At 49.1% G+C, this 11,932-nt stretch overlaps 2 non-coding genes across 2 annotated transcripts; both read right to left on the bottom strand.

Annotated features, from left to right (window-relative positions):
- Nucleotides 1-227: 227 nt before the first annotated feature.
- On the bottom strand, nucleotides 228-321 carry TRNAM-CAU. The gene is made up of 2 exons: nucleotides 284-321; nucleotides 228-263 (listed from the first exon to the last, which is right to left on the bottom strand). It is a non-coding gene; the product is annotated as a tRNA-Met (tRNA).
- Nucleotides 322-2,011: 1,690 nt separating this feature from the next.
- Nucleotides 2,012-2,105, bottom strand: TRNAM-CAU. Its single transcript has 2 exons — nucleotides 2,068-2,105; nucleotides 2,012-2,047 (listed from the first exon to the last, which is right to left on the bottom strand). It is a non-coding gene; the product is annotated as a tRNA-Met (tRNA).
- Between the last annotated feature and the right edge of the window lie 9,827 nt (nucleotides 2,106-11,932).

Below are 11,932 nucleotides of genomic sequence, written 5' to 3'. Positions count from 1 at the left end.
CATTTAAGCAGCAAAAAATGAAAAAAGAAGACCAAGAATATGCTTGAGCTGTCAGCAAAATTGCTACATCATAAGAATCAAGGCGGAGAGAGAGAGAGAGGCATTTAAGGAGCAAAAAATGAAAAAAGAAGACCAAGGTTCAGACATGCCCAGTTCACCTGATGAATCAGGTGGAAACGTGACGACCCAAGGAGCTTTTTCATCACTACCATGGTGTTTTTTATGTGTGGGGTGAGAGAGGCTCGAACTCTCGACCTCAGGATCACTCGCATATTGTATAAGCTATGAGACCTACGCGCTAGCCAACTGCGCCACCACCCCAATTGGTGTTTTTGGAGCGAAACGAACGCCCTTGTTGTTTTCTGGATGTTTACACCGACATATAAAGGTCATGGATGATTTTCCTTATATGGTTCTAGTTTATTTACCTTTTATTTATACGGACATATATTCATCGAACAAAGCGTTTCCTTGTTCATGTGTGTTATTCACAACATAATGAACCAAGCCAAGCATATGTTTTTAGCATAGTTCATCAAATATTTAGTCCTCCGTGGAAGATATGAATAATCTACCCGCTCGGAGAGACCATGGCTCCAACATACACAAAACAGCACACATTGAACCCTCCAATGTTGTAAGTTGAAATATGACAATTTCACCTTCTTGTAGAGCAAACGTGGCTTGAAAGAACACCCGTAGCTGCTGACAGCGTGATTCAGCCCAGAAATTGCAGGTGTTCATTCGTCCAGACCAACTAATGTTACCATAAATCAGAGGAAGAGGAACATTTCTCCTATGCCCGCCACTCGATCACTGACCGGTTTCAAAATACAATCTTGGTAGCATGTCTCTTATCAGAAAGCCATATTGTTTCTTCAGGCTTTGGGCACTCCGTCAGAGGTTCGGAGTAACAAGGTGAGGCATGTATGGCGGTAGGCTTAGTTGGTGTGGTGGCTAATTCTAGAGTAATGATCGAAGTATTTGGCTTCTACTACCTCTGTTCCTAAATATTTGTTGTTGGAAAGAATTAGTCTAGTTCTCCCCAACAACAAATAGTATGGTACGGAGGGAGTAATTCTTTAATGAATGATGCGCGTGCTATGCGTACTCTAGAAGAAAAAGAAGAAGAAGAAGAAGAAGAAGAAGAAAATATCTTCATTACCAGCTTGGTTTTGTTCATGCTCATTATACTTCTGCTCACTTGAAAAAAAAAGGGTACAGAAACAAAGGTTGATACAGTGGCACCTTTTGAGAAAAATACAAAAAATGCAATATCAAAACGAAGAAACTGAAAGTGCATTATTGTTAGAAACTGGGTTAAATCCAAGTCCCCACCACCCCGACCAGCAGGAGCTCAGCGAAGCAAATTAACTGCGTGCAGCTCCCTTTTTTTCCACCCCCTCTGTGCTGTGCTCCTCCGGACCTCCGCTTCTATGAACGAGAGAGAGCTGGAGACTGTGTTATGTTGCCGATCATATGAAGCGCAATGCAGGGCTGATCAGCAGGCACCTGCAAGTCGCCGTCGTCGAATCGGCACCTTATTAGACGAAAACTAGAACGCTAGCGAAATCTCTGGAATGTCTAGTATTCTTTTCAGGATGATTTGGAGCAAAAAGATTGAATGAAAAGGAGAAACCAGAAGAGTTTCTTACAAAGTGCCCTGCTCCAAGGATCCAGTAGAAACTCAGGTTTTTGAAAGATCTGACAAAGCCCTTGGTATCTTGCCTAAAGAAAAGGAACAAGTAAGTCCGCATTTACATAGGATGGCATAGTGACATTTGCTAGCTCACGGGGGTAAACAGCAAAATGGCCATCAGAGAGCACCACAGCAGTGATCAGGATGACACAAGGCGGAGAGAGAGAGAGAGAGGCATTTTTGCAGCAAAAAATGAAAAAGGAAGGCCAAGGTTCAGACATGCTCAGTTCACCCGATAATTTAGGTGGGATATGTGACGACCCAAGTTGTCACAGAGCTTTTCATCACTACCTTGGTCTTCTTTTCTATGTGTGGGGTGAGAGAGGCTCGAACTCTCGACCTCAGGATCACTCGCATATTATAACAGCTATGAGACCTACGCGCTAGCCAACTGCGCCACCACCCCACTTGTTGTTCTGGAAGCGAAACAAGCATCCTTGTTAAAAGGCAACAGAACCATAGCAAATTCGCATGGATTCTTCTTGATGGTTATTTTTTGGGAACGAAGGTTCGAGAGAGAGACCGATTTTGAATTAACAAAGCCATCAACCAGCCAGGATTAGAACACAAGAATACAGCCACACCTCAAATTAAAAACAAAGACAAAAGATACACAAGAGCCGGGGAGAAGCTCACAATGCTCGCATACAACAAGCTAGAAAAAAGACATTGACCACAAGCTTGGGGATGTCAGCGACCTCTTGCACGCAGAGAGCCGAGGAGAAGGCAACAGCCAACTCAGGAGAGGGAACCAACAACGATGCAAGGCACGCCGTTGCCAAAACACCGGGACTTGGAGGAGACGCAACTAAACCAGATCCATCATCAAAGAAGGCCCGTGCCTCCTCGTCCGACTCGAGGGCACCGCACTGTTGCATGATGGACATGTTCACCCTTGAACCTCGATGGCTGGCAACCAAGAAAGCCACAGGAGCGGAACCAGGCGTCCCCCACTTGCCGCCGATGACTTGCCTAGAGCAAAGCAATGCCCAAAACCAGAGCTCTCACAATAAAGAAGGTAAGCAGCCAGAATGTACGAAACTCCCTTCATACTTTCTTTCATCAGCTTATGATGAGTTTCGTATGAAGCAGCCAGAATCTAGGAGCGCTTGACACTCCTAGATCTTCTTTCATCATCTTCCATCGCATACTTGAAAACTCTCTTCATACGAAACTCATCATAAGCTGATTAGAGTGGTTAGTACCTAAAATAAAATAATTTATTCCTATTGGAAATAAAGATTTTCATGAAAAGCTACTGTTTCTCATGATTGCCAAAAGGTTTTTGCAAAGGAAAAGCAATCTTAAGATTTGCAAAATGATGAAAACGCAAAACGTGACAGAATCTGTGAAAAATAGAACAAAAGGTAGTAAATAATTTTTTCGAGGCACTTCTGCAACTCAAATAAAAAAACTCAGAACGGACGCCAGAAAGACAATTATATAGAGCATGCTTTCAAAACAATTCAGATAAAAAAGATGATGTGGTGATTTTTGGCGAATTTTTCCGTAAAGCAGACAAAATCTGTTTCTGGACAGCAATGTCACATCTTTTGAACTTTCTTGCAATTGAAGGCTAAAACTTGGCACAAAGCTTGAAAAGAAAGATACGATGATGTTGATACAGTAGTAACAAACATCAAGACCACTAAAACTTAAAGTGAAAACAAATTGGGTTGCCTCCCCACAAGCGCTTTCTTTTATGCCTTTGAGCTAGACATGATGCAAAAAGATCAAGTTGTATCAATTGAACCATCACAAAGATCATCAAAGAGCTCTTCAATAGTACAACTAATCTTAAGATGACTCTCAAATAGAGGCCTAGTGGCAACACTTCTAGGAACAAAAGCAAAGGTAGTAGGACCTATTGGAATTTCATTTCTAATTCTATTTAAGAGAGGTATCTCTTTCAAGGTCTTCACAGTTTCAACACCCCTAGCAATAGGTATACTCATTTTGGGTTGAGGAACCTTGGGTATGTTAACGAACTTAGGTCCCTTAATTGCGGGGGTTTCTACCTTTTTAGTCTTGATGGAGGATAGAGTAGTTCCTAAAGTTTCAAAAATATCCTCGATCTTATCAATCCTAGAAGGATCCATATCATGGGATTTAAGGGTCTCCAAAGTTTTGTAAATTTTGTGCATGGAGCTATCAAGTCTATTTAAGTTCCCTTGAATCCTACGATCTACTTCATTTATTTTGCTCATGCTTGGCATCTCTAGCTCTATCTTCTCAAGTTTACTCATAATGTGAGCTAAAGTGATATCATCCTTTTTGTCAATAATAGGTGGGATGCCGGCAAGGTTTTCCATAAGGTTAAGAGCCTCCCAAATGGGAGCTTCCAAGAAATTCCCTCCTATTGTTGTGTCTAGAACAAACCTATGCCAAGAAGTAATACCAACATAAAATTTCTAAGCAAAATAGTGGTGGATTCCTTCTTGGTGGCTCTATCTTGAGAATTTTTAATTCTATACCAAGCATCTTTCAAACTTTCTCTAACCCTTTGTTTGAAGGTGAGTGTCGTGGGTATAAGTCTGACAGTAGATGTGTAGGGTACGAAAGGATGGGCAGAGCCTTAGCTACGGCGAGGTTGTATGAGTTCAGGCCCCTCTGCGGTGGAGGTAAAAGCCCTACGTCTCAGTGCTCTTGGGAGCTTTAGTGTCGAGTGGAATATAGGATTACAGTAAATGCCAACCCCTGCACCAGTGGGGAAGGGCGGCTTATATAGAGTGCGCTGCCCTTCACAACGGTCCGGTGGACAGGGGTGGAGTAGTGGCGAATAAATGCCTACGTTACAGGTAACGTATGTCTTAAATGCTAATAATGGTTTATGAAAACGCACGACCGTTGCCCTCCCGGGAGGTTACGATGTACAGAGTGGAATTCAGTCGGTACGATAAATACGCTCCGAATGCTCGTCACCGACTGGATGATGGGGGGTCCTTAGTTCAGTCAGAACTGTCTAAGGGCCTTGCCCTCTGTGAAGGGTAGTCCTTGGGTAGGACCTATATGGCATGCTTATGACCCTACCCTGGGACTATAACCCCATCATTAGTCCCCAAATGGATCGGGGTTGAAGCGACGAAGTGGTACCTGGAGTACGGATCCGACTGGTATGGATGTGACTTTGGCGTTGTTAGCCTCGGTCCATTTTATCCTTTCGACTAGTGATCCGAGTGAATATACCAGTGAAACGAACCGTCACGGACCGAGTGCTTCCACGGAATCTTTGGATGTGACCGGTCAAACTGACAGCGGCGGATTTTCTGGGTTCTTCAAATTTCGGTTGCCGCGCGCTTAGCGGGGATGTCGACATCGTCATCGAGTAGTTTCTGCCGCCTCGATTACCGCGCCTTTATCTTCTCCACTAATATCGCAGCAGCCGGTCGGGGGATAAGATTTCGGGGCCACCTGTTAGTGACCCAGTCAGAACCTTATTTAAGCCTCTCCGGCGGGGGTTTCTTGTTGCGCTGCCCTTGTTACTCGCACTCGCCCCGCTTCTCCCGTAGCTCACTGTGCGTTCCAAGCCTCCTCCTTCCTCTCCTTCTCCGCGGCTCTGCTGCCTTCACCATGACGAAGGGGCAGACAAGCAAGCTTGAGTCACAGAAGAAGAAGAAGAAGGCGACGGCTCCTGCTCAGCGGCGACAGCGAGCACTACCGGCGGGTTGGATCCAGGGGGATTTTCTCCCCTCCACGGTGACGATGAACGACCTGCTGGAGCTGGTGGAGCAAGGCATGATTGCCAACAAGTCGTGGAGGTTGCCGGCGGAGGGCGAGACGGAGCCGACGCCGCAGGAGGGAAAGCGCGTCTTGCTGCTTAGCCACGTGTACAGGGGCTTCTCCCTGCCTCCCCACCCCTTTTTAGAGGTATTATGAATCACTTCGGGGCGCAACTCCATTATTTTCCTCCCAACGCGATAGCTCATCTCGCCGCATTCGTCACTCTATGTGAGTGCTTTATTCGATGTCCCCTCCATTGGGGGCTCTTTAAGTATATCTTCTCCGCTAGGTCTCAGACTGTCAAAAAGCTTAGCCAGTCGGACGATAAGACCCATCTCCTCCAGCTCTGCGGGGGCTTAGGCTTCCAAAAGAAAACGAAGAGTAGCTACCCCCCTCTCCAGTTGTCCGAGTCAGTTAGGAACTAGCAGTCGACCTGGTTCTACTGCCAGGACATAGCTTGTCCGAATGCTGCGACTGGGTTGCCGCCCTTTAGCCTAGACCGTCTGGCTCCTCCCAGACAACTTGCGCTCTCCAAGTTGGAAAAGATTCAGATCCAGCCTCTGGTCGACGCGCTGATAACCGTCGTCTGCAAGGGAGTCACCGGCATGGACTTGTTGGAGACCTTTCTGGGTCGGCGCATCCAGCCGCTGCAAGCCCGACACCACGCCATGTGGCACTATGTGGGGCCTGAGGATTCCACTCGGACTCACCCAGAGTGCGTGACTGGGGAGACGGTGACAGCGTGGGTCCGCGGCATCACAGGCGCATGCGACAACCCCCAAGGAGCCCGGCGAATGAGGCCCTTCCGCGCCGACAACCCTCCTCCGAATGAGGTGAGCGCATCTTGTCGAGTGCTTTCAATCTTCTTAGATTTATCGCTTTTCTTGTGTCGCCGCTTGGTGTCTGACGTTGTCGACTGTATTTTGTGCAAGAGTGGACCAACTGGTATTCTCCCATCTCGAACGGGAATCCTGCTGAGGAAGAGGAGGGCAGCCAGGAGGGCAGCGTGGATAGCGCCGAGTACGTCTCCGACAGTGAGGAGACAAAGGAGGAGTCTGAAGAGGAGGGGGAGGCTGGTGAGCAGAGCTCGCCACCTTCACCATCAGAGCCTCGAACTAAGTGCCGTCATGAACCCGCGGCTCCCCGGCTCCTCCAGCAGCTCCGAGTGCCCCGCCTGCTTCTCCCGTGGCTCCGAGTGCTCCGCCAGCTCCTCCCGTGGCTCCGAGTGCTCGGAGCGTGAAGAGGACCAGGGACGCTACTGCCGAGCCTACGGACCAACCGTCCAAGGTGGCCAAACCGAGTGGGCCCAAGCCTCGGAAAGCTTTGCCTCAGATGAGGATCACTGTTCCAGTTGCCTCAACGTAAGTGTCTTGTTCTCCCATCTTCATTCGATATTTGACTGAACTCATACTTATCGGACGAGTGGATTTTACCGACAGAGCTGCCACCTCTGCCACCTCTCTGCCGCGCGAGGACGATGATCCCATGGATGCGGATAACGTTGCCACATCTCAGCAAGGTACGTTGTGACGACTCCGAGAGTTTGCATTATTGTTTCGCGAGTGCTGTCTTTAACCTTGCCCTTTTTCTGCAACCTCATGTTGTTCAGTCGAGCTTCCTTCAGAGGTGATTCATGTGGAGGAGGACGACCAAAGGGGATCAGGGCCAACTTTGGCGCCTGTCCTTGAGGTTGTTCCATCTGCTGCTGCTCCCACCGTGGACGCGCCGCCGACCGAGCCGATGCCGTCGACTGAGGCGGTGTCCCTTGCGGCGGAACCGACTGGAGCAGGACTTGGGATGCCCAAGGAGTCTTCTGTTGTGCCAGGACCGTCGATAGTCCAGTATGACGCCCGACACCTCCTGGAAGACCAAGTGGGAGCCGCCAAGGAGGCCATGGTGCAGCTGGAGTTGATGGTGGGTGATGCCAAGGGAGCGTACGAGTCCATCGCGTCTTTGTACAAGAGAAGCTTGGAGCTCCGAGTAAGTGTGCTAGTAAGTTTTTACTTCCCTCTTGTAACCCACTGGGTGTCCAAGTGATATACTCGGATACAGTAGGATTATTTTGTAGTGGGTTCACTCAGAGTGAACCGAGTGGGTGTAGTCCCCGAGACTTCTGTCGAGTGCTTGCACCGGCAGTTGTCTTTATATATATTTCCCATTATCTGAGCATATCCGAGCTGGTCTGCCGGAATGTTACCAGTGGGGGCACTCGGAGTGCATCCACTGGATGTAGTCCCCGAGAGTAGTGTTACTCAGGTCGGGTAATAGCATTCGCGTAGATTTGTCGGTGTGTCATGTAGCTCAATAAGGCCGGCCTATTCGAGCTTCATGCCAGTGGGGTCACTCTTAGTGAACCCACTGGGTGTAGTCCCCGAGACCGCTGTCGAGTGCTTGCATCGGCAGGGGTCTGAAGAACTTTGAGCTTTGTTTGTTTTCTTTGTTGAATATGTCTGAGCTTCCCTTTGCGTTGTTTTGGCAGAAGACTTGCGAAATGGGATCTGCGTACAATACTCTGAAGGCTGAAAAGGTTCAGCTTGCTGCGGAATTGGAGGCAGCTGTGAATGACTTGGCTGGTGTGAAGGGGGCTCTTGCCGACCGAGAGAAGTCTTTGGAGGAGTCCCGGGAGACCAACAAGGCATTGGTGGCCGAAATTGAGAAAATGGGCAAGCAAAGGAGTGAACTGATGGGTCAAATGAAGGTGATGAACCGTCGATGCATTTCGCAGGAGAAGTATGTGAACGACTGGGCAAGGAAGATGATTGCACTGCTCGGTGGTAAGCTTCTTGCCGAGTGCTTCTTGACTTTGTAATTCATTCTGCGCTTACTTTCTGCTCTTCTTTTCTTTGCAGATTTTTGTCTGGACGCTGAGGCTGAAGCAGCCGACATTGAACGGTCGGTTGTTCCGAACGTTCCACTCGGCGACGAAGCCAATCGGGACATGCTCCGAGCACATATTCGCCTTGGCAGAGTGGGGCCTTTCATCGGCCGTCTGAGAGAAGTCATCGACCGGATCGGCAAGGAGCTGCGGCCCGAAGACGATTCCCGGCAGGAAATAGAAGGGTTAATGACTCGGCTGGAGGACGTCCAGAAGAGAGTGCAGACATGGAAGAAGTCTGCCGCTCGTTGTGGTGCGGACATGGCGCTATCGCTGGTCCGAGTGCACTGCAAGGAAGCTCGCAAAGAAAAGCTGAAGGCGTTGCAGGTCGCCAACACGAAGAAGCTTCGATTCGAAGATTTCATGGAGACCTTCCTCGAGACAGCCACTCGTATCGCGGACGAGATCGATCTTGAGACCTTTGTGGAGCCTGCCAGTCCTGGTGCCAGTCCTGATGACGCTTGAAATTTTTTACCTCGGTATGCCGAGTGGTATCTGTATCAAACTTGGGCCACTGCTGTTGGCCATCACATTCGTGGTTCGGTGTGGGTAAGCTTGATCCACACCGAGCCGACTATCGTAGATCCAACGTTGAATTCGAATCGAATATTTTGGTGTTCTTTCGCTAAGTTTATTTTCTGACACGATTTGAGCTCGTGGTTTTTGTTTGGCGTTTCTTGGTGAAGCCAATGGCAAACATGCGGAGCATGTAATTGTCAGTTGTCTTCACATCCACATGAGCCTCAATGAGGTTCTTGTAAGCCTTGGAGTGGATCTCAAGGATACACTCGAAGGAAGCTTTTTACTTAGGCGATTCTGGATCGCAACTAAGTCCCCGAGTGTGGCACCTCGTGCGCACTCGGAGTGAGTTGATACTCATGTAGTTGTCAGTTGTCTTCACATCCACATGAGCCTCAATGAGGGTCTGCTAAGCCTCCGAGTGGATCTCGAGGGTACACTCGAAGCAAGCTTTTTTACTTAGGCGATTCTGGATCGCATCTAAGTCCCCGAGTGCGGCATCTCGTGCGCACTCGGAGCGAGTTGATACTCATGTAGTTGTCAGTTGTCTTGACATCCACATGAGCCTCAATGAGGGTCTGCTAAGCCTCCGAGTGGATCTCGAGGATACACTCGAAGGAAGCTTTTTACTTAGGCGATTCTGGATCGCAGCTAAGTCCCCGAGTGCGGCATCTCGTGCGCACTCGGAGCGAGTTGATGCTCATGTAGTTGTCAGTTGTCTTGACATCCACATGAGTCTCAATGAGGGTCTGCTAAGCCTCCGAGTGGATCTCGAGGATACATTCGAAGGAAGCTTTTTTACTTAGGCGATTCTGGATCGCAGCTAAGTCCCCGAGTGCGGCATCTCGTGCGCACTCGGAGCGAGTTGATACTCATGTAGTTGTCAATTGTCTTAACATCCACATGAGCCTCCATGAGGGTCTGCTAAGCCTCCGAGTGGATCTCGAGGATACACTCGAAGGAAGCATTTTACTTAGGCGATTTTGGATCGCAGCTAAGTCTCCGAGTGCGGCTGTTAGCGCACACTCAGAGAGAATTTTTTACTTAGGCGATTCTGGATCGCAGCTAAGCCCCCGAGTGCGGCTGTTAGCACACACTTAGAGAGAATTTTTTACTTAGGCGATTCTGGATCGGAGCTAAGTCCCCGAGTGCGGCTGTTAGCGCACACTCGGAGAGAATTTTTTACTTAGGCGATTCTGGATCGCAGCTAAGTCCCCGAATGCGGCTGTTAGCGCACACTCGGAGATAATTTTTTACTTAGGCGATTCTGGATCGCAGCTAAGTCCCCGAGTGTGGCTGTTAGCGCACACTCGGAGAGATTTTTTACTTAGGCGATTCTGGATCGCAGCTAAGTCCCCGAGTGTGGCTGTTAGCGCACACTCGGAGAGAATTTTTTACTTAGGCGATTCTGGATCGCAGCTAAGTCCCCGAGTGTGGCTGTTAGCGCACACTCGGAGAGAATTTTTTTTTAGACCGGAGTCTGCAAACGCAGAAGAACTTTGGACCTGCAAAAAATCAGTTTGCTTTGTATTACTTCAACGATACTTGTTCTTTACATTGCCTCCGTTGGCGGTCACGTGTAGAAGCGCTTCAGGAGATCTCCGTTCCATGCTCGCGGCTCGTCCGTTTCTCTGTCGAGGTTGTAGAGTCGATATGCTCTGTTGTTCAGCACCTTAGAGATGATGAAGGGTCTTTCCCAGGCGGGAGCCAACTTGTGAAGCCTGTGCTGGTCCACTCGGAGCACTAGGTCACCTGCTTGGAATGTGCGACTCCTGACGTGCCGCACGTGAAAACGCCGCAGATCTTGTTGATAAATTGTTGAGCGAGTCAGTGCCATCTCGCGCTCTTCTTCTAGTAGATCCACTCCGTCTTACCTGGCCTGCTCCGCTTCGGCTTCGGAGAAGAGTTTGACTCGTGGAGAATTGTGAAGCAAGTCACTCGGAAGGACTGCATCTGCTCCATAAACGAGGAAGAACGGGGATCACCCTGTAGATCTATTTGGAGTTGTGCGGAGGCCCCATAACACCGAAGGCAGCTCGGTGACCCATGCGCCGGCGGCATGTCCAACTTCTCGCAGGAGTCGAGGCTTCAACCCTTGAAGAATACGTCCGTTCACCCGCTCTGCTTGCCCGTTGGTTTGAGGGTGCGTCATAGATGCAAAATCCACTCGGATACCTTGGCCTGTGCAAAAACCCTTGAATCTGTCCGAGTCAAAGTTTGTGCCATTGTCAGTGATTATGCTGTGCGGGACTCCGAATCTGGAGATGATGTCTCTGACAAATTTGATGGCCGTAAGGGCGTCGAGCTTCTTGATGGGCTTGGCTTCAATCCACTTGGTGAACTTGTCGACTGCCACCAACAGATGAGTGAATCCCCCTTGGTCTGTTCTGAATGGACCGACTGTATCTAATCCCCGCACTGCGAACGGCCAAACAAGAGGGATTGTCTTCAGCGCACATGTTGGCTTGTGGGACTTGTTCGAATAGAACTGACAGCCTTCGCATCGGTCGACCATATCCTTTGCCATTTCATTCGCCTGCAACCAGAAGAAGCTAGCTCTGAATGCTTTGGCGACGATTGCTCTTGAGGAGGCATGATGGTTGCAAGTTCCCGAGTGAATTTCTTCCAGGATTAACTGTCCCTCCTCAGGGGAGATGCATCGCTGAAGGACTCCTGAAACACTTTCCTTGTACAACTTGCCATCAATGACGGTGAAGGACTTCGACCTGCGGACGATCTGCCTCGCTTGGACTTCGTCCTTTGGTAATTCTTGCCTCAGGATGTATGCAATGAACGACACAGTCCAATCGGGGATGATAGCAAGAATCTCCATGATCAAATCAACCACAGCGGGGACCTCGACTTGAGTCGGATCTGTTGAGCTCTTCGGTTGTACCGGTTCCTTTGTAAAGGGGTCTTCTTTCACCGAAGGGAGATGTAGGTGCTCGAGGCAGACGTCACTCGGGACTGGTCTCCTAGTGGATCCGAGTTTTGCCAACTCATCAGCTGCTTGGTTCTTCAGTCGCGGAACATGGTGAAGTTCCAGACCTTCAAACTTCTTCTCGAGCTTCCTTACTGCGTTGCAGTATGCAGTCATGGTGGGGTTCCTGACATCCCAC

This window comes from Hordeum vulgare, chromosome 1H, assembly GCF_904849725.1.
Source record: "Hordeum vulgare subsp. vulgare chromosome 1H, MorexV3_pseudomolecules_assembly, whole genome shotgun sequence".
Taxonomy (NCBI): domain Eukaryota; kingdom Viridiplantae; phylum Streptophyta; class Magnoliopsida; order Poales; family Poaceae; genus Hordeum; species Hordeum vulgare.
This window is presented reverse-complemented; position numbering and strand designations above follow the sequence as displayed.